This window comes from Myiozetetes cayanensis, unplaced genomic scaffold, assembly GCF_022539395.1.
Source record: "Myiozetetes cayanensis isolate MyiCay16 unplaced genomic scaffold, myiCay2020 scf1, whole genome shotgun sequence".
NCBI lineage: Eukaryota > Metazoa > Chordata > Aves > Passeriformes > Tyrannidae > Myiozetetes > Myiozetetes cayanensis.
The window spans coordinates 111657593-111679563 of NW_026086604.1; positions in this window are offsets into that span (position 1 = coordinate 111657593).

Below are 21971 nucleotides of genomic sequence, written 5' to 3' on the forward strand. Positions count from 1 at the left end.
TGATGAAGTGCCTTCAGAAGTAATGAAGTGCAGAATGTCAGGTCACTTCATTGTGATAGCCATGTGAATAATTTTTTTCCAAGGTCCACTTAAAACGAGACTGTTATTGGTAAGTGAAAAAGTTTTTTTCTCTTAATTGAAAAGGCCACTGATATCCCAATACATAGAGATACTAAAATGTTCCAATAGTTGTTCCTAACTGTATGAGCAGATGTATAGCCCATTAGTTGCTGTCTATTTTGTTGCTTATTTCGAAGGCAGCATGAAATTGCATCAGGAGTATTGGAAGATATAAAAAATATTTAGCTAGAAACTAGTGCAAAAAATGGAAAAATTTGAAAAAAGTGTTGAAAAAATTACTACTTGCAACAGACTAATATTTGCAAATACTAATGTAGTGAGATAAAACTACCTACATATTAATATAGTTTGAAAATACATATTATTCCAAATAATCCACTAGTCCACATAGTGCATAATACAAAATGGGAAGCTATATATGGCTCATTATATGGCCTTGAATGTATACAATGAAAATTTAAATTATTTTTTCCATTTTTGCTAAATGTGTTTTATAATTACATGGAAGTTTTCATTTTGTCATCCTTGAGTACACAGAGATGTTGACGAATTTCCCTGCGAGGTGGCTATCTCCAAAACCCAAATTAAAGAGTCTGAAAATGTTTATCTTATATTAGAAGTTGTTGTATTTTAGACTTAATTTACTTATTTGGCTAAGACAAGGATGAGGAAAAGACATTTTGAATAACTGGTACTTCATTCTTTACTCCTCTTTCATAACGACGGCTTTTATGTCTTAAAATTAGAATAATGAAAGCCTGTAATGCTGTAGTTCATAAAAATACAGAAATTTTTTTCCTAAAATACTAAGGAAATACTAAACATTTCTGAAGGACCAAATTAAAATCTGGGTGCAAATTGCTAGCAAACAGAACAACTTGTGATCACCTCAGTGCCTCATACTAAAACCTGTATTCTGGAATAGAATAATATTCTGCGTTCCCCTCATAGTTCTTTCATAGCTCTGAAGTTCATTTTTTACAATCCAACATCAAATGCAGGACTAGAAAGAATATTTGCCTTTTGTGAACAAACTTGGACATTTTACATTTTACAAAAAAATGTTGAGTATCATTTCTCTTAAGACAACAAATAGGTTAGTTTTAGTTGCACACAAAAAGATTTTAATGGATTGATTGGAAATAATTAAAAATTATAAATACCATTTCAAGTGAAAAACCCTGAATTTTATGGCAATGAATTTTATCATGAAGGCATCAAATGTACATTTGAAGAAAACTAGATGATATGCTGTGAAGCACAGTGTTTTTCATAGAATTAACTAGATTGAACTTGTAGTGAATTTAAGCTCTTCAGATGTTAAAGTGACTCATGGTACAGCTGATAAACCTAAGCACTTTGTGTAGACACCCGAGTGTTGCCTAACATAAATTTTTACTATTTTTTCAAAGGCACTCCCACCAGTTCCCACGTTCACATTTTCAGTTCTTTGCCCTCTCCATTTTCCTGATGTAACTGTGGGTAGTGACCTGCCCTGTAAGCAGGGTCAGTGGAATGAAACTGGTTGAAAAAAATCCACAAATACGTTCTCTGGGGGAAGGACAACCTTGCCCTCCAGAGAGCAAGACCTACCTGCAGGCACCCAGCAAGGCTGAGGGCTGTTTTGAGAGAAAAGATTTAGCATAGATCGGTGTCCCTGGAGGTCTGGTGATGGAGAAAACAGCTGGCATTCCCAGCACCCTCAGCTTTGGCTGGACCATGCAGATTGCTACATCTTTGGACTTTTAACAGGTAAATGAAAATGACTTTGAAGATCTGTTTCAGTTTTTTTTAGATTTCACAGGGAAATCTGAGAGGGTCACATAGGTGGTTTCAGGGAAAGCATGTTTCCACCCATTTGCTAGCTCTGAAATGCTTCATTGCCAAAAGTGCAGAGTTGTGCTTTAGGCAATGTATTTTTTAGACTAAGCCATCACAGTGAGCATATCACTCAGTGTAAGCAATGGAAGTGCCCTGCAGCATGGCACCATCTATTTAAACTGTACCAGTTTAAGGTACAGAAGGTATCTGTACCAGTGTGGGTAACAGCAGTCCAGGCTTCTCTTTGATGGTAGCTGGAATTATGAGTATTTTGACATTATTCAATGTTAATGTCTGTTAGTAGTTAGCCATTGTATTAACTAATGGCGTATTGTGCCAGGTACCAGCACACTGTAACAGTGTCAGTGAAACTCTAAAAAGCAGTCAAGAAAGGTAGTTAACCAGTGAGCAATTTATTGATTTTTTTTCTTTTTTTTTGGTACTAAACATATTTAATGGTATAAATAAAAGAAGTGATGTAACTTGTTTCTCTCCAAGGAGTAGTATAAAGGTTGATCACGCATTTAGTGCTGAGCACCACAGAATGAATCTATAAGGAAAAAAACCTCCTTGGTTACAGAATACTCATATACTAGGGAGAAAATACTGTGAATGAATCATCTATCTAATCCAGCAAGCAAGGGCACAGAAAGAACCATGAACATGAAGCTAAAGAACAGCAAATTCAAACTAAAAACAAGATACAGGTTGTTGTGGTAGGAGTGATTGAAACAAACTATCTGGTGAAGTGATAGATTCTTCATCTTTCAATGACTTCCAAAGCAGACATGTTCTCTGAAGGTGTGTCTTTTTTGCCAATGACAAGTTAATCAGACGATAGTTTGAAGGGCAGTAGCTGATGAGCTGAAGATCCCCTCTGGCTTCAAACTCTCTAAACATGGTACGCTGCCACAGATCTCACAGGCAGAACACAAAATACAAATGATGCCACAGCTTTCTTTTGCAAGCTAAAGGAGGGAAGAGGAACAGTAAAAGCCACTGTTCAAATGGAAGCCTGAGAGAAGTAAAGCTCCTGAGCAGGTATATTTAAAACAAATAGGCTGTGGGATATAGATAGACTATAGTCCAAGGGTGAGAAGAGGATGTACGAGCTTCTCTATGATGCTTTACACAAGAGATCCCCCTGTTAGTTTAAGTGTGCATTAATTCAGATGCAATATGCATAAACAACATCAAATCCACAAAGCTGCAACATGAAAACAGCGGGAGTACTCTTTAATTATAAGGAACGCTTTCCACATGGGATGATCGGAATCTGAGTGAAAATTGAAAACAATGCTGTAAAAAGTTGGACTGGTACTTGTGCAACTACAGTAGTGAGGGCACCTGTGGCAGGTGCCTATCTGTGTATATCCATTGCTGGCCAAGTCCCTAAGTTTTCAAGGCGTAAGGATCTGACAAGCACACTAAATGTTTACCTGGGGCATAGGATAAGTCTTGGTGCTTTACCCCTGGGAACAAAACATGCCTCATTTCAAGGTCTTAACTCATGACTTAACCACACCTTGCGGAGTTGGCCACATCACCTTCATGCAGGGGAAAATACCAATTACCAACCTTGCCCTTGCACCCACATAGCTCTCCTGTGTGGTTTGGAAAGCTGTGTTGGCAGTTCTGGCGTGTGGGGTTTTTTATGCTCTCATAGACAGGCATCAGAGGTGGAACAGCAAAGGTGGTACTGTCTGGTTGTCTTCTTGAAAAAGTAAAAAGTGAACATCATGTAGCTGCACCTCTAAGCTTTTTGCAACTGTCATTACAGGATATATGGGGGAAGTTGGAGAAGTGATTCACAACCCCCTTAAATTCTATACAAAGGTTTTAGTCCAGAAGTAATATTTGTTTCCAATGTCATTCCCCCTAACTTTTTTTCTTTTTACATAGAGCTTCTGCAATGTGCTGTTTTGCTTGTATTGCTAAAATCAAGTGCCATTAATCCTTTAATTTTTTCCTTTTTTTTTATTTTAATTTCTTTTTTAATTTTTTTAATTTTTAAACAGAAGTCAGTGTGATCATTATCTTGCAAAGGTTCAGATCTTTGTAATTTCCTGGGCACTGCCATTACACTGATGTTATCAATGGAAGAGCACAAACTACTCTGAGCTGTTACAGATTCATCATTAGCATACAATCCTATTGATTTTCCATATCTTTTTTTCCAAGGCTGAGCTACAGCCTTGTACAGTCTAGAATATAATCATTGAGGACCAAGTTTAAACTGAAAGTACTATAGCTTTTCAGCTGCCTCAAAGCAGAGTGAATAGCAGGAAATATTCACAAATATGTGAATCTGAGGGTATAGATTTGACTGTTAATTTTTTTTTCTCTGTGGTGGATAGGCGTTTTCTGATAGGTGCTTTTCAAGAGGAAGTTAGAGACATATGGTTGTTTTGTTGTTTTGATTTGTTTTGTTTTTCTTTTTCTCTTCCTGTTAGAGATTCAACAAGCAATACTTCTTTTTCAGATGTTTTATTCTGTTATGTCCTTAAGATCCAGCCTTGCTTACCTGCATGCAACCCAGAAGGAGTTATATAGGTATTAGTCAGGTATTTTCCTCCAGTTTATAGATCTTTTCCTTTACTTTGCTATCAAAGGTCTGCTCAGTGTTGAGCATGTCTCTCCTTTTTGTTTAGCTTTATTATGTATGGAATGTGGCTCACTGGCACTGTATGCTCTATTACTTCTTGAATTAGGTAAGTTCTGAGTGGATTGTTCTTTGAATGTTGCCTGCAGATTCGTATGAGTACATCCTTCCCCGGGGATGTACATAATCTTCTCATTTCCCATCAAGGGGAGTGTAATTACAACAGAGAGTGGTGTGACAGATGAGAGTATTATGAACAGACTGTCAGTGCTTTCTGAACAACTCAGGCACTAGTTTTCCCTTCTACCAAACACTGATGGAATGTTCTCTGTATCTCTGTATTGTAAATTGTCATTTTGGTATCAGTTCTCATTCATACCAGCACTGTATTTTAGCCAAGTAAGTTGCAATGTGTATGGTCCCTCCTTCCTTCCTTTGCCTACTCATTTGTTCCTGCCTCCCTTCCCCTGCTTTAGTTGCAACTACTGGGAGCCTTTACTAGTTCTTAAATGAAAGACAGTCTAGATTTGCTTTTATCAAGTATGTCATCTTATCTTTCATTTACTACCTTTTTATGCATTTCCGGGTGCTGTATTATTTTTCTATTAATAGAGAACTGTCTTGAATATTTGCGCCTTTTTTTGTGTGTGTGTTAATGTAGCTGTTCAAATCACACAGCTCATGGCTCACTTCTCCTCAGAGTCCACTTTTTTATTGCTACAAATCTGTAGCAAAATTGGAGAAGCATTCTGCCTGGCAGTACATTTTACAGTTACATGAACATGCAGGCTGAAGACCTTTGATTCTTAGAGGTCCCACTTCCTTGTAATTAATTTCATGCTAAATAAAATGAAGGGCTATCCATTCTACTTCTGACCTAGAAAATGAAAAACAGAAGAAAACTCAAAAATGAAAGCAAATCTCCACTGAAGTTTAAGTACCTTCTTCTCAATGCAAGAAAAGAACAGGAAGTTTGGATCCAAATATTTTGGTTTTTGGACACAAATGCAAATGGAGCTAGAGAACCCTAATGTATACTTTAAAGTTATGCTGTTGAATCTAATTGTATTTTTTTCTTTTGTCCCATTGGGCAGATTGGTGTCACTATAGTACAGAAAATATTCATAAATATTCTTTCATATAAAGGCAACTCTCCTAATGTTTCTGAATTATCTTTAAGGTTTTTTATTACTCAGAAGTTCAAAGTCTGATATCTGGGCAACTGTCTTAGTACTCTTGTTTGTTAAGCAAAGGGAATCCTGTCTTTTCTTACTGCCCTGCAGTATGAGAAAGCAGTGCTCTTGCCAGTGCCTGAATGCACAGTACTGATGCCTGAGCCATCAGTGAGATCTTGGAGGCTGCAACCCATCCCCACAGGTAACTGATGATCAGACCAAGGGAAAGATAAAATTTGAGTCTCTCTCCCCTACTGTGCTTTCAGCATCTCCTGTCTCCAGGTTTGGACTCCCATTTCTCAGCCACAGCCCCCGCACTTCGGGGCTTTGACAGACAAACTTTGGTGGGCTGATTCCACTCTGCATACCCTTGGCTGGAGGGCATTACCACTCTAACAGAGCTGACAGGTGGGCACACCACAGCGGCACAAGTACCCAGTCCTTCAGATTAACTCAGTTCCCTCTCCCCAGCACTTTAACACAGGACATCAGGTTGACACTGAAGCTGCTGAGGCACAGAAGCTGCTGTGTGCTGTGCTGATGTGGAGGAGGGTAGCAGGGGCACAGGTGGAGATACAATGTGGACAGCCCTGGGCTGTAATACCTTCTACAGCCCATGGGCCTGAGCCAGACAGTCCTCCTATTTGGTACACAACTTTGTCATGGGAACACCAAGCAGAACCCAACCTCTGACTTCTTAAATATTGCAGAGTGCAGCTTTCTGTCTTTCTTCTCAGAGAAGTGAACCTGAGAGCATTACCCAAACACTGGTTCCTCCCTCAAGCTGCAGATGGGCTGCAGAGTTGCTTTGTAAGTACTTCCCAATTCCAAAGCACAGACTGAATATTAGTGGGAGCTTTTCTGGTATTTTGTGCAGGCATGTTTGTGTACATTGGCAGGAAATGCAAAAGATCTGCCAAGTAAAGAATTCCCCAGTCCAATTCTCCCTCTAGCCCCATCCCAACCCTTCCAGGGTAATGGTCCTTGCAGGAAGCAATATTGGAAAAGCTTTTTCACAAGAAAGATGTCATTTCACACAGCTCCTGGCATCCCAACCCAGTGCAGTAGGATCCCTCAGGCTCTCCTGTATGGGTCCAGCCATGGAAATGCAGTCTAAGTGTCTTTCTAATTACCAGTTTTGATTGCAACAGTGTTCATGGGAAATGTAAACATCATGAACTCCATCCCAAACTAAGTCATGCTCCAAACAGTCTTGCAGCATTGGTGTTAGTCTAATACTATACAGTTCCGCATGCTCAAGAACAACCTATATCAGACAACCTCTTTCTCTGTGGGACAGAAGACATGGGTTCATGCCATTTCTTCATGGAACAGAAATAACGGGGCACAGCTCCTAGTTCTGGTCAGATGTTACAAGAACTGAGCATATGTCTTGTTTCCAGTAACAGCTTTGTGCGGGAATTGGTGGGTAAGATTTGTTTGCAAATATATAGAAAAATTGTTAGCAACAGTCTTAACTGGAGAAGAAAGGCCTGCATTCACAAGGAAATTTATTTGGGACAAATCACGAGTGGCTCCAACCTGATTCAGTGCAACTGTTTACATGAGGTGCCACCAAACCAAGAAAGAGGCAGGAAGGACAACCTGAAAAGAATGAGGTGAACAATTTTCCTTCTCAGTGGCTGCTATTGCTGTATTGGCTGTGTAAGTGACTGTTAAGCTCTGCAGTCTGTTAGAATGAAATTTGTTTCAGATCCAAGCATTTTCTCCACATTTTGGGTTCATATTTACATTTGTTAAGGTTAATAGACCTGACAATTTCTTCATGTTCTCACCAGGGAGCAGTCACTGACAAACTGTGGGAGGGACTGGAACAATATTCTCCACAGAAAGTAAAATCTGTGCCTCACAAGGCTGTTACACATTCCTCCCTAGTAACAGTTCTCAGTCCTTGATGGTGCAAATCAGTGTAGTGCCCCTGAATTTACCTCAGCAATGCCAGTTTGCACCTGTAGATTTAACTGTTTATTCTTGCTACATCTTTCTCAGTGTTCTTCCAGGAATCATGGTGGAGACTCAGCGTTTCCTAAACCCACTTTCTTCTTTCTTTTTCTTCCAGAGTGTTCTGGTTTCTAATTCTTTTGTGCTTATGCTACAGAGCCCCAACACTGTGTATTCTATCCTGCCTTTTAGACCCCATCTGCAAAAAGAATTATTTTAAGAGCACAGGTAGAAAGGAGAGGTCAGGCAACAGATGCCTTTGGCCACTTGTAAGTTTGCATGCCTTTGAAAAGAAAATAATACAGGAAGCCAGGAAATCCATTCAAGAGAGAATTGAATTAAATTTTTAAGGGTAGTACATAATCTGGAGAAGTATGAATCTGCATTTTTCCCACTGGCAGCAGGGCTCTCAGGAAATCTGAGGCAGAAGCATAACTGAGCCTGAGACACTATTCTTTCAACTTTATTCCCAAACTCCATGGAGAACCACACAGGCAAACTTTAAAGATTCAAGCAGACAACTAAGATCTAAGCAGTTATCTCTTCTGAGCTGACCTTCAGTAAGTGGCTGTATGCCTGCTCTTAAACTTAAATAAATGTGGGATAAAATGCATTAGCTAAATGGAGGGATTTAAGGTAAAATGTTTTATTTGCATTTAAAGCAGAATAAATGTCACAGGCAGATCCTGTGACTAAGCTGACATGGTATCCTGCCACTGAGCGAAGCAAATCCTACTCTCTCTTCCCCTTCTTCCAGGTTCCGTACAAGGAGGCAGGAGCTGAAAACTGGTGATAGCATTTAAAAGTCCCTGCTTTACAGACTAGGTTTTACAAAGATTCATCCCCAAAGCTCGACAGGTGTTTTATTAAATAGTTTCATTGCATTCCTTTGTGCTCATGCCTTTAATGAAGTCTGAATCACTGGAATGCTCACCAGTGAAAGATCTTCCACAACAATACCTTGACTTTAGAGATCTCCGTAATACATGTCTCCCAAAATCAGATGATAGAGTAGCATGAAGGAATCAAAATCTTGCTGTTAACAACTTTGTGGTGTAAAAGGTAAGTCAGCCTTTTTTAACACTTTGTATCAGCCTCTGTAACAGGTCATACTGCTCTTTCCATAGGAATCCAAGCAACAAATGCTGGCCAAGTACTAAAAACGTGGCCAAGTACTAATCATGGTTGTTTATTTTATTTATTAAAATATTAATATTAGTATTTTTAATTAATATTAAAATAATATTTATTTTTTTATTACCAGTCTTCCTCTCACCATGCCTGTCTCATTTCGCTGCCTACAGCTCTACCCCTTGTATCCTCTGGCATTTTGGAAGCCCAGGAGCCAAAACATCATGGCTTGTGATCAGTCCACCTTTGCAATCTGATGTCATGTCTTGTTTGCCATGTGTTTTTTGTTTTCATCAAGGTCTAGTGCACATCCTCTCTGAGAAGTTTTAATTTAGTCCTTTGTTGGACAAATCTCATGTGGTGACTAATGCAGGTAAGACTGGGTAAAAGTCACATAAGGTCTCAAAGATTTGGCTCTGAGAGAAGATGCTAGCTTTAAGTGCAAATAGGAAAGGTAGACTGGGAGAAAGAAAAAATGCTGGCTTGCATACAGCTTTTCTTCAGCGATAAATAAATTCAGAACATTTTTAGACACAGGCTGAATAGAGTATAATGCTGTATTTGTCTTCAGCTTTTATCACAACTGAGAAGAGTGAAAAATTGCCTCATCTGTAAGGGCTTGGAATATAATGAGCAAGAATGAGCTTCTCTGTCAGTCCTAATAGCTTTCCCTCTGAACAGATAGCTGCAGTGGGGCAGATGTCACTTCCTCCAGCAGTTACTGAGTAGCGCTAGTAAACTACCAAGGACCTCTGCAACTCAGCTCACTAGCAAGAAATACCAACACCTTCCATGGTATGCTGTGGAGCATCAGTTACAGGCATAGAATTGTAGCTACAGATACACATAAAGAAAGGCTACACATGTAAGTGCATGCAGAGAAGAGTAAAAGGCAAAAAAAGGTGTAGCCTAAAAACTGTTGTGCTCCATCACTTTAAATACATAAAGTAAAACTTTTTTTGAACTAAATTTTGCATAGAGTAGCACCAAATTTGCTTAAAATATCCCTCTATACTAATATATTAATACATGCATCTAAAATACAGAACATATATGTACAAAATATATATTTACATATATACCATAAGTTCATCTTGAGCAGCACCAAATATGGTATTTTAAGTCCCTAAAACCACAGGTTTATTTAACTTCTAAGCTTAAAGAGCAATAGTGCATGTTCTTATGTACCACTAGATGGTGACTTGTGTAATGAGTTGTTGACTTTTATCCTAAAGCACATTTCTCTTTTTATTGGAATGAAACAGAATCACAACATTACTGTCTGCATTGTTAATGATTTACCTGTAAGTATATTGCCATAGGCATCCTTCTGGTTATGTGGATCTAAGGCAAAGCTATGGAAAATCAAGGTGAACATGATCCCCGCTAGATTCTATTTGGGGATTTTAATCTTTGCACAGTTCAAAACTTTTTTTTGTTTTGTTTTGTTGTTGTTGTTTTGTTTTGTTAATAGGGGCTGCAGGATGTCACGTACAAATGATTAGGCTACAATTCAGATGTCTCCTGAGACAAAAAAGCATCCAATTACAATTATGTAATGCCATGTGCATCATCTTGTATAAACAGTAAGCCCTCACACATCAAGCAAAACTGTCTCTCCCTGTGTGTGTTGTGTTCCCACTCAGAGCAACCTCTCATTTTAGCTATCTGCTATTAAAAGGCTACTTCAGAATCATACTTGGCACCTTTCCCTACATGGCTGCAGCAACAAGATTGAACAAAGGCACTTTGTTTGGCAGCTGTAGTCTCATTCTTCAGCTGACAGGGGATCAGACTCTTATCAACAACAGGCTGTACTGCAGACCCACTCACCACTTTCATCCAGTGACACTTGTTGCTATTAATACTCTTCATCTGGCATAAATGAGAAGAACCTCAGATAAGTGGCGAAAGTTCATTGATGACTATGCACTGAATAAGGAAAAGTAACATCATTCTCTCTCTCCTTCCAATCTCAATAATACATCATTGAGATTGGAAATTAAGAGCTGAATTTGTCTTTTTTGTAGAACACATTTTGCAAAACTTCCTACAAAGAGGGAACCTGTCTCCAGCTGCTTAGCTCAGGCTGCCAATCTTTGTCAACAGCAATGCAAGTAAATAACAATTAATTGCAAGAGATGACTTCCTGTAATTTTGTTGTTATTTAATAGGCTGTGATATATACATAAATTATGGCTTTCAAAAGCAATGGAAGAATGAGACTGTCTTGAAGACCATTGTTCCTGAAAATCAGACTACTTTAAGGAGACTTAAAATCTTCAATCACAAATAACTTTTGGCCTATACAATAGACCTCCTTTCTATAAGTGATTAGTGAATAGTCTGTAATGGCTATGCCTGTTATTTGTAGCCCAGGAGTGTAACTAGGTATCTCCTTGCTTTGCCTGTGCTCTCCCGCTGGATGACTCTGCTATAACGGGGGTCTTGTTCTTACCACCAAATCAGATTTTCTTTTCTTCAACCTGTGAACTAGCATTTGTTTTCTGGGAGCATTAACACAAGCTGAAAATTTCTTGTGCAAAGGGAAAGCCAAGCTAGGTCTTGGCTGAATCAAAATGTGTCTGAAAAACCACAGAGGCATCTGAACATCATTTTGGTCTTCACCTACCTCCACTGTTGATTGATCTATTGTAGAAATGCATTTTGCGTGGCTGGACTTCAGGCATTTTCTGGTATGGTGTTTATTAATGTCTTGCCAAGATGAAACATTTCTGAAACAAGATTAGCATCAGTATTTACAAGCAGAGGGTTAGCTCTAGAAATAGCTCAATCAAAAGATGCCAGATCAGGCAGCTATTCATGGGAAATTATTTGCAAGGGACACATTCTCCCCTCCTCACTTGTGCTTAATGTTTTCTTCCTAACATCAGATTCACTCTCCAGTTCAAAGCTTAAATGAGGAAAATACATAATTGCTTCCTAGAGTACAGCTCTGTTTATTTTCTGCTACCTTTCTGCCTGCAAAACGGCCTATTGATTTCTTAACGTGTGTGTTTCTGTCCTAATGACTAATGACTAAGCCTTAGGCTATGCCAGTCCTGGCAAAACAGTTTGTGTCTGTGCCACACTGAAGTGGACATAAGAGGAATTTTTTTTTTTTTTAATAGAAATAGTCTCTTATTGTGTCTTGCTAAGCAGAGACTGCTTTTGTCCAGCTCTGTGGGGACAAAAGAGATGGGAAATGTCGTGGGAGAGAAGAAGCTTTGGAGGCACACAGAATTTATACTGATTTCATAAACTATTGATCAAAGACTTGGACTGTCCTAAATATGAGCATGGTTTTTAAATCTAGCTTTCTACCCTGGAAGGGTGTATTTTTGAGAGATACAAAAGTCCTTTATTTTCCATTCTGAGGAAATGACAACCAATATCCTGGCTTTCAGAAAGGGTGTACGGCCAAGCCTTTTGAATGCATTATAGCTCATTTGCAATGTCCTGCGGTGAGCCCAGTGACACTGTAACCTGAACCCATGATGTGACCCAAACTCTGCCTCAGGCAGAGTGCATGTCTTCTGAAGCAAACACACAAAATGCAACAACAGAACCAAACCCCAACCCAAAAGCAAGTAAAAATATTGCTTAAGGGGAAAATGAGAAGAAAGTGATGATTATTCCTCATGGGGTTTGAAACAACAGCTTTTGCTAGACCCTAATCTATAATTCTACCTCTCTTTTTACTACAGCTTGTCAGATGACTTTTGAAATGCAAGTCAAAAATTGGTAGTTTAAAAAAATTGCTCCCATTAAACTATTTTAGAGGGTTATAATCTAATCTAATCAAGAAATATGTTCTAAATTTAGCTTGTTTTTACTCGGTAGAAGGATTTTTAAAGACTGACGTGCTATGGCAAACTGTACATGCACATGCCTTGTAACTGGTATCAGCTGAAGAGTTAATCCTTATAGAAAGTCGACTAGAGCTTCTGTGATTTTCTGTTTTCCTGTTGAACAAAGTATCTGGGAACAACGAATGGGATACATAGCTGCTACTAATGCTGTAGCCTGTCCCTTTGTTTAATTACTGCAATTAATCTTAATCTGTCTTTGTTTGGCAACAACTAGGTTAGGAAGAACCAGCTGAATGCTTTTCATAGAGGCTGTTGTTTTGATCACTAAACTCACAGTCTTTTCTTTGGCAGATAAAAATATGCAGCATTTTATTGCAATCTGGGTATATGCTCTATGGTTCTCCAAAATACAATTGTCTATTACTAAGAGAGTGGGAAAAATATTTGCTACAAAGGAATTTTTTTTGTATACACAGTAGAAAAATGAAATTCAGTGTGTCTAGAACATTTTGCCCTGTTCTGTCTATAAAAATGACACAGCTGTGTTGCACATTGTATGAAGCACTCACATAAGCATTTAATTCACTCATTGTAAATTGAGCTACATAAAGATGATGTAATAATTAGGTCTGAAACAGATGGAAGTCCTACTTTAGATAATACACTCACTAAAATAGCATATGCTGGCTTCCTTCAATTCTATACATTTTAGTCTGTAAAGCTGTATTTTTGATCAGATGACAGTTGCTGAAAATAATAGAATAGGCAAGGTTTGCAGAAAATTTTCTGATACAGAAGCTCTTCAGTTTTATCAGTACTGCATTTTTGTAGGCATTGCTCTATATTCGTAGAACTCCATGTACAATTTATTGGTTGTGATTCTAGGAAAACACGGTGAAGGAGTAGAAATCTCATGGAAACAAGTTTAAATTTTTCCTTTGAGTGTCAGTAAGTAGAATTTTACCCTATGTAGGCTGAAGGACCATGAACTGCTATGGTCTCATCTGGGCAAAAATCAGCCACATGGGTCATGTGGTCTCTGTCTACCCTTGATTACTGTGCATGTGTTGGGGATGAGGAAAACCAGGAAACAGCATTCGCTGCATGGAAGGACCAAGGGAAGGGAGAAGTTTCATTTGAAGACTGGAAGACCAACTCTGCTATTGCCTCTACCTGCAACAACCATAATGATTAAAGACTTTACAGTGGTAGCTGTGTTAAGCTTGTGAAACCTATTCGTAGGTTGATTTTCCCCATTTTCCCTCATGGACTTTTTGCCTGCCAGGCATAGAGACCTCATTGGTCTGTGTACCCTGAGGTACGGACCAATCATGTTTCCCCCAGTTATCTCCTCCCTTGTCCCTGCCTCTTAATGTTTATTCATAAACCCTTACCCAATCTCTGTTAGCAGATTTGCATGCTCCGCCCCATCTCCGCCCAGGTTCCAGATCCTTCCTTAACAGACCCTATAAAACCCACCATTTTGTGTTAATAAAGTTGAATCAGCCCTTGGCTGTGCAGTTGTTCAGATGGTTGTTGTGTGTCTCTTCTTGGGGCTGTGTCATTCCCTGAACTTTACCTGCTAGCCTTCTTCTTGGCTGCTACCTTAACAGCTAAAAGCTAGTCAAGAACCCCTGACGCTGGTTCGTTCCTTTCCTCTCTACAAAACTGCGACATGCATGCATAGAGAGGATGGAGCACACAGTCCAGATAGTCACAACTACAAAGGTAAGCCCTCTTTTGCAGGTGGGCCTCCAGCATCCCTGTAAGAAGAAAAGGTTCTTTTACTCCATTTCCAGTGTTCATTCTTATGAGAGCCCAGTTAAGCAAAGTTTCTGCTCTTTCCAGCTCCTCTGGCCACAACCAAGAGCTGTGTCTCATCTGCCATAGCAGAACATCACCTGGGAGAAAACTGGAACATAATGCAGCATTTTGCAGAGCAGGCATTGCCTCATGAGTGAGCAGGTAAACACAGCTTCAGCAGGTTTCAGTGACAGCCTTGCTAAGAAAATACTGGGTGTGGGGACAAAGGCATCAGGTATTGTAAATGCTGCAGAGTAAAGTTGGTCCTGGTTTTTGCAATTTCTATGTGTTAAAGAAATTCTAGGAATATAGGGACATGCTAAAGTTTGTGCTGGCATTGTATGGCAGGGGCTAGTATGCTCAGATCTTGGGGTCTGGATGCTTTTCTTTTCAGAGTGATGGGATGCCTGACCTCTGTTCTAAAAATATTCTAAATAGTAAGAAATCACCTGGGTCTTTTGACCTTCTACATGTCTAGATTTCATCAGCATGGGAAAGACATCGACTTGTTGAAGAAGGTCCAAAGGAGGGTCACAAAGATTATCAGAGGGCTGGAGCACCTCTCCTGTGAAGACAGGTTGAGAGAGCTTGAGTTGTTCAGCCTAGAGAAGACAAATCTCCAGGGAGACCTTAGAACAGCTTTCTACTGTCTAAAGAGGCCCTATAAGAAAGATGGGTGAAAAACCTTTCAGTAGGACCTGTTGTGATAGGACAAGGGGCAATGGCTTTACACTGAAGGAGGGTCGATTTACATTAGATATAAGGAGGAAGCTTTTTACAATGAGGGTGGTATAACACTGGAACAGCTTGCCCAGAGAGGTGGTGGATGCCCTATCCCTGGAAACATTCACAATCAGGTTGGATGGGGCTCTGAGCAACCTGATCTAGTGGAATATGTCCCTGTTCGTTGCAGGGGGTTTGGACAAGATGACCTTTAAAAGGTCCCTTCCAACCTAAACCATTCTATGATTCTATGACTTTATGTCGTCCCTACTGATGGCCAGTGTCTCACATGGTTCTGCTTGCTATGAGGTGACATTTTAACATTTAAACATTGTGTTGCTTACAGCCATGATAATGCAACTCAGCCAGGACCTGTGTTGGGGAAAACTGAAGTGGCTGCATGGGTTTGTTTGGAAAACATGGCAGAGTCTGCAAAATCAATGTGCTGAGGTTTTGAGTTGATTCTTGATTTTGTGTTGACTGAGTTAGGCGGGTAAGGCTGAAGAAATCCCTCTTTCTACCTGTAATCCCAGTCCCTTCAACAGGGGTTTCTGTGCTCCAGGGGAGTGCAGTCACATTGCAGACCATTGCTCAGACTCAGTATGAATGAGAGCAGACTAAAGAAACAACTAGCATTAACACCCCTCAATTTAATCACTACAGACTCACCCAGCTGTGACTGGGCAGCCATCACTTGCTCCCTGAAGGCCCAGTTCAGCACTAGGGGTACATGTGCTTGTGTTTTGCCAAATAAACTTCAGTCTGTGCTTGCAAGATGTCCTCCACAGGGATGCAAGTCTAAATCACATAAATACACACAAAATGACTCCATGAATGATTAGTTCAAATCTAAGAATTTAAAAAGGAAGACTTGGTGGTTTTGCTCATTTGAGGAAACATTCAGCATCTATTTATTATTATGAACAAACACCAGCAGATTATAATTACTATTTTCTTTTATTACTACTCTGGCATTTGGGAACAGCGCAGAGAAAAATTGTTTGTGGCCCGAAGAGTTTTCAAGCCAAGCATAAGACAAAGGATAGTAGATAACAGCGATGGAGGTGTAAAAGTTGTCTCAGAAGTGAAAAAGAGGTGCTATTGAAAAGAAAAAGGGAATAAAATCTCAGGATTGAGCACAGTATTGCATCTGACCCCAAAAGAGAGATTGTTAAAAGTGCCTGGAAAAGATGGAAAGGAAATGAGGAGCTGGATTTTTCACAGAGCTGTTACAGATCCCAGCACTGGTATCTCTCTAACCCACTGGCTCACAAGTAGGCATCTTCTGTTGAGATTGCTGCCTCCCAGCAGCAGAAGAGCACAGACAAGCTGTGACACTTTGTACCATTCTAAGTCTGGGACATGGGTGTTGTTCATAAGAGGGACTGAAATCAGACCTCCAGGTCATCCCAAAGAAGTTTTCACACATCCTATATACTACTCCATAGCATTTCTGCTACGTTTGTGATTCATGCTTTGTAGAAAAAAAAAGCATTCTGTGTAAGCTTCGAAAACCAGCCTTTACTGGCTTACCCTTTATCTTCACCTATCTGTCATGCTCCTAACTGCAGGGAGAGGCTTATTTAGTATACTGCAGAGATGTGTCCCTTTGTTTGGTTTTCAGATTCTTCACCAAGAACTTGTTTGTTATTTGGCATTATTAAACAGCTGATTTTGCAGTAGCACATTTGAGCTGTGGATTGTTTGCCAACAGTTTGTAATAAGCCAAGAAAGACCAACAACATATAATCAAATCCATTACGACTACATTAAGGTTACAGTAGAGAAAGGAAATTAAACAAACAAAAGTATTGCAAAAGTACAGCTGAGAACAATGAAAATATCTAAGCAATGTTGTAAACACTTATTACTACTTATATAAGGTTCACATGTCTGTTTACTCTCAAGCCTGAGACTGAACAGACTTTCCTTTTAAGGCTGCCCTCAGATAAGGTCAACCTCTGTTAATATGGAATCATATTGAATACAAATTTTTCAGCAGCTCTCTTAGCATTGCTGAAACCATTCCTTAAGTAGCCAAACTCTTCTGTCAGTCTTGATAAATTTTATTATTGAACAAACAACAGAAATGCAGGTGAGATGATAAAATCACAGTGGAATCTATCAACCGTAGGAAAAATAAATATTGAATATAGATAAATTTAAAATTAAGATGAACATACTAATTACCATAGATACATAATGGACAACCAGTATTTAAAATGCATTAATGCAGATACACTTGTGAGGGTAGAAAACAGGTTATGAAGTAGGTACAAGTGTCAGTTCAGACCTTCTTTTTGACTGGGGAGGGAACAGAAAGCAGAAAATGTAAGTAAATACAGACAAGCCACTAGCAGAGAGGAGGCAAAGGTACCAGACTCTGCAGAAGGCAAATGGGAATACTTTTTGTAAGTCAAATCTGTTTCCCAGTTCTCCCTTACATTTGCTGTGGGAGAGGCGTTGGAGATGGCTGACAACGCCGTCCGTCTGCCCTGCACACCACGCTGCTGGCCAGCCCACGCACTGGCAGCAGCTCTGTCTTGTCAGAGTGCAAACATGAAGGGCAGTTGCAGCAATATGCAAGGTCCAGCCAGCAAGAGAGGCATCCTGGCTACTGAGAAGCATGTTTTTAAGGGAATGGTCTCGTGCAATTAATGCTATAAAAAGTCTGCCTTTCTCTGCCAGCATCTTTTGATGAAAATTTTAATAGCAGACTTCAGATCATTTGGCTGTAAAGAGGATTGAGACTTTATTCAGTCGGCTACTCTGCTATTAAGATCAGTGGCTTTCCTAGGATTGAATTTGTCTAGAAAAGTATTATTCACTGTGTTCTCAGAAGGAAGGATTGTATTTCAGTATTTTGGTAGAGAAGGCTGCTGAAGCAGAAAGAGAATAGAGAGAAAGGAAATATATAGCATGCTGTGCAAATTATATGGTCCTCCTTTCTTCTCTGCATAATTCAGTCCTCACCAGATTTTAGCAGACAGGCTGCACTCAGCATTCCTTTCAGAAGCTGTTGATTGGAAATGCCAGCTCTCCCCTGTTACCCTGCCACAGAGGAAACATGCACCTCCAAACACAGTAAATGATTCCCTCATAATGGAGACTCTGAGTAGCTGGAAATCATTAGTTTTCCCCCAGGTTTTTCCTCTGATCATTTTGTCATTTAGTTTAGGGTTAGCATTGTAGCATTAAAACAGAAACTAGCTGCTTGAGGTACAGGTAAATTAAGCTTATTGAGACTGAAGAGACAAGCTCTGTTTGTCAGTGTGTTTACACCAAAGTAAAGCTGCTGGGAAGCAGTCATGGATCTGTCTTACTAGGACAAACCCAGTCATACAGGGAGGTGGCATTTTTACCCTCTCTCTACAGGGCTTTCTGCTCTCATGTAACCAGGTAGTAAAAATTAGTTGGAGGGGAATTCTTATTCCTCTTAGGCACAGCCCTCTTGATTACAGCCAGCATTACCACTGCCTTTTGGGAATTAAGTCAGTGCCTTTGAAAATTAAATTACGGAGAGGTTTGCTGGATATGCAACAGTTCAAGATCTGAAGTGCTTTTCATGCTTCACAGAAAGAAAACCACTGAGCTTTTCTTCATATGCAGAGAATGACATGATGGTGAACATTTTTCAGTGCAAAACCTGAGAAGATGAGCCAAGAACATGGACGTGAGTTCCCTGGGAGAGGGGCTCTGGTGGTAAACTCTTCAAGGGGAAGGGAAGGCAATCTGAGGTCTCGTAGGTCAGCACTTCACCCCAAAGGGATGCGTAGGAATTTTGGTTATCTGCAACCCAAAGCCCTGCCTGGCCACACAGAATTGTTAGCCTGCAAAAGCCCAACACAGCAGCATAGCACCTGTCCAGTGTATGCCTGAGCCTTATTTTAAGTGTGGGCCTGAGCTCTATTCATCCGTTAAGAAGCATCTGGGTGCAAATCCTCTGTGGAGTGCAGAGATACAGGGACAGGATGAATAAGCCCAGGACTGAACCATCCCCTACCTCTGTGATCAGGATACGAGCAGCAGCCAAAGCTGTCATCACTTATCCCACGTCTGTGGGAAGCATTGGGTATTTGGTGTCTGGTAGGGTGCCTTGCTGGAGAGACCCAGCATTACAGGCTGCTGAAGCACAGAGATGAGCTAAAGACAGCATGACAAATGGGCACTGGAGATTAGGGGGCTTCTGCTCATGCACTAGCCCATACCACTGTACTGTGTGACTCCTTTACTGTGCATTTGAATAACGTTTGCATTCTCGATGATCTATAAATTAGATTAAAAGCAGAGAGATAAATCCTGCCATATAGGATCAGGCTGCTGAAGCGTCTGTGCCAGTATCCTCCTCTAGGACCAGCTGCTCTGAAAAAAAGGCTCACAATACTCAGTAAGTGGTGTGTAAAGGAATAAACTCCTCCCTAGTCCTCTCTCACAGAGATTTCGTTCAGCTTGAAGCTTGGCTATGCTTAGAGACATTCATAGTTGCTTTTTTTTTTGAGGGGGGAAGAATTTTTTTGTAACATTAAAAGAACAACTAATTAATGAAGCATTTTTATGATGAAAATTAATTTGTACTTACGTATGTTTGTGCATTTTGTTGTGAATACAAACATGCAGCATCCTCCCACATGTATTTACCTCCACCTAGACCTGTATACAAACTATATATTTGCAACATGCTGAGTTTCTCCTATAAGTTAATAGGGAGATCTCTATCTGTCCCTGTCTTGGTATACTCTCTCTTCTCCTCTCTCATATCACTTCAATAAAAAGCCAAAATTCAGAGGAATATAATAATGCTATACAAACATTTAAAATGTGAAAAGAAGTGAGAGAAAAAGAGTTTTGCTTACTCAAAACTGTGAGGGATAAAATGAAGGCTCATCAACTCTGTGTAAAGAAACAGAGATTCAGGTCAGGTATAAACCTTTCCGGGTGCTAAAGCAGATCAGGTTGTGGAATTAACCACCTGAAAATATCACTGAGCCACATCAAAGGAGGGATCGTGGAGCTGGAGGCTGTGGAAATTACGTTGGCATTAGAATGCAGCTGTAAAGTTGGCTCAGCTGCCTGACCTTGCCACCTCCACCTGGGGGTCAGTTTTTATTTCATGCACAATTAAATGTGACTTTTGCTTTATCTGCATGTAACAAGCTTGTTGTGCAGCTCCTGGTGCCCCTACAGTGAAGTCTCAGGTTATGACTAAGCTTATCCTGCCTCAGACAGAGGGGAAGAGGGATGACTGTCCCGGCTCCCTGGGCTGTGCACTCCCTGGAAGCCTAGGAGTAGCAGGACGACTCCTTTGTGGGCAGGGCTGGCAACAATGAAGGGAGGAGTAACAGCTGCTTCCCACCTGCAGCAGGTGAGACATGAGACCAGCACAGTGGTCACACGGGGCTGTGCCCTGACTGCTGCTGTTCATGTTGACCACCGGCTAATGAGCTGGAGAGAGCAAATAGAAAAAACAGCTGGCTTGGCACGGCTGTAAGCGTATCAAGCACAAACACTGATCAGTCACTGCCATTTCCTGATGTCAGATTGACCAGTTTCCCAGGCGCCAGTGCCAGTGGGAGGAGGATTCTTGCCCCAGCACCTGCACTGAGTCGGGAGCCTGCCTGATGGGGTGAGTTGCTTTGTGTGCAAACAGAGGGTGCCATGTACCACATGTGTTTATGTGTTATATGCTATAATCTGTGTTTCTCTGTTGCCTAAATGGCTGTGGGGAAAAAAGACTCCAAGCCAAATTAGGTAGGAGATAAGATAAGGATATAAAGGCTTTAATGAGCCCCCAGGCTTTCTGGAATACCCCCAGCGTGCGTTCCCGAAATACAGATGTTCACAGTTTTTATAATGATTTTCACCCAATCCCCGTCCAGCCACCACAAAGGTTCTGCCCCCACCACGCCTCTTGGGAATTGGGTCTGGGCATGTTTTGGGACCCCCTCATCTTCATCTTCCTCAGAGTACGTAATATCCTTGGAGGCCTTCCAGAATTCTAGGCCTGAAGGTTGTTGAGTCTATGGCTATATCTTCTTCCGTAGGGTTAAGATGTTCCCTATAATTCTACCTTGAAAAAGAGACAAAAGAGGCCAGTGGAATTTAGGGGAATTGATATGGGAATGGGTAACTGGGGTTTGAGCTGGTGTGTTAAAGGGTAAAGGGATAATATATTGCTACTCTAAAATCTACATTTACTACATAACTACTTCTAAGATCTACAAACATTTAAAAAATCAAAACATCAAAACTCCAAGGTATCACTCTCTAACTGTAATTTCCTTCAAATTACTTTTTTTCTGCTGTATCTTTCTCACTCCCATGAGAGCACATTCCCAATGTCACCGGCAGGTTCTTATACTGGGATCATGGGAAAAAAGATCCTTGGTCATGGTAACGGTATACAGTCATCCTAACTGAGCTGTGCTGTGTTATCTTTTACTTGCCTGGCCTTTCTTCAAGCAAACGCTGACTTCACTGAATCACAGAGTCGCAGAATCACAAAATCACAGAATGGGTCAGGTTGAAAAGGACCAAAGTGGGGTCATTTGGTCCAACCTCCCTGCTCAAGCAGGATCATTCCAGAGCACATGGCACAGGATTGTGTCCAGACAGTTCTTGAATATCTCTGGTGAGGGAGACTCTGCAATCTCTATGGGCAACCTCTCTGAAGCTTCATGGCCCTGTCTAATATTGGATCAGGATGCAACTGAGTCACTGTGGCAGTGTTACACACAGTAACTCTACACAGCAGTTTGGAATAGGAATTAAGAACAAAACCACACTGAGTTTATCTGGCTTGGGGATGCACAAGGGCAGTGTGTAACAACTCCTTCTGGGACCCAAGGTGGGAAAGACACTCTA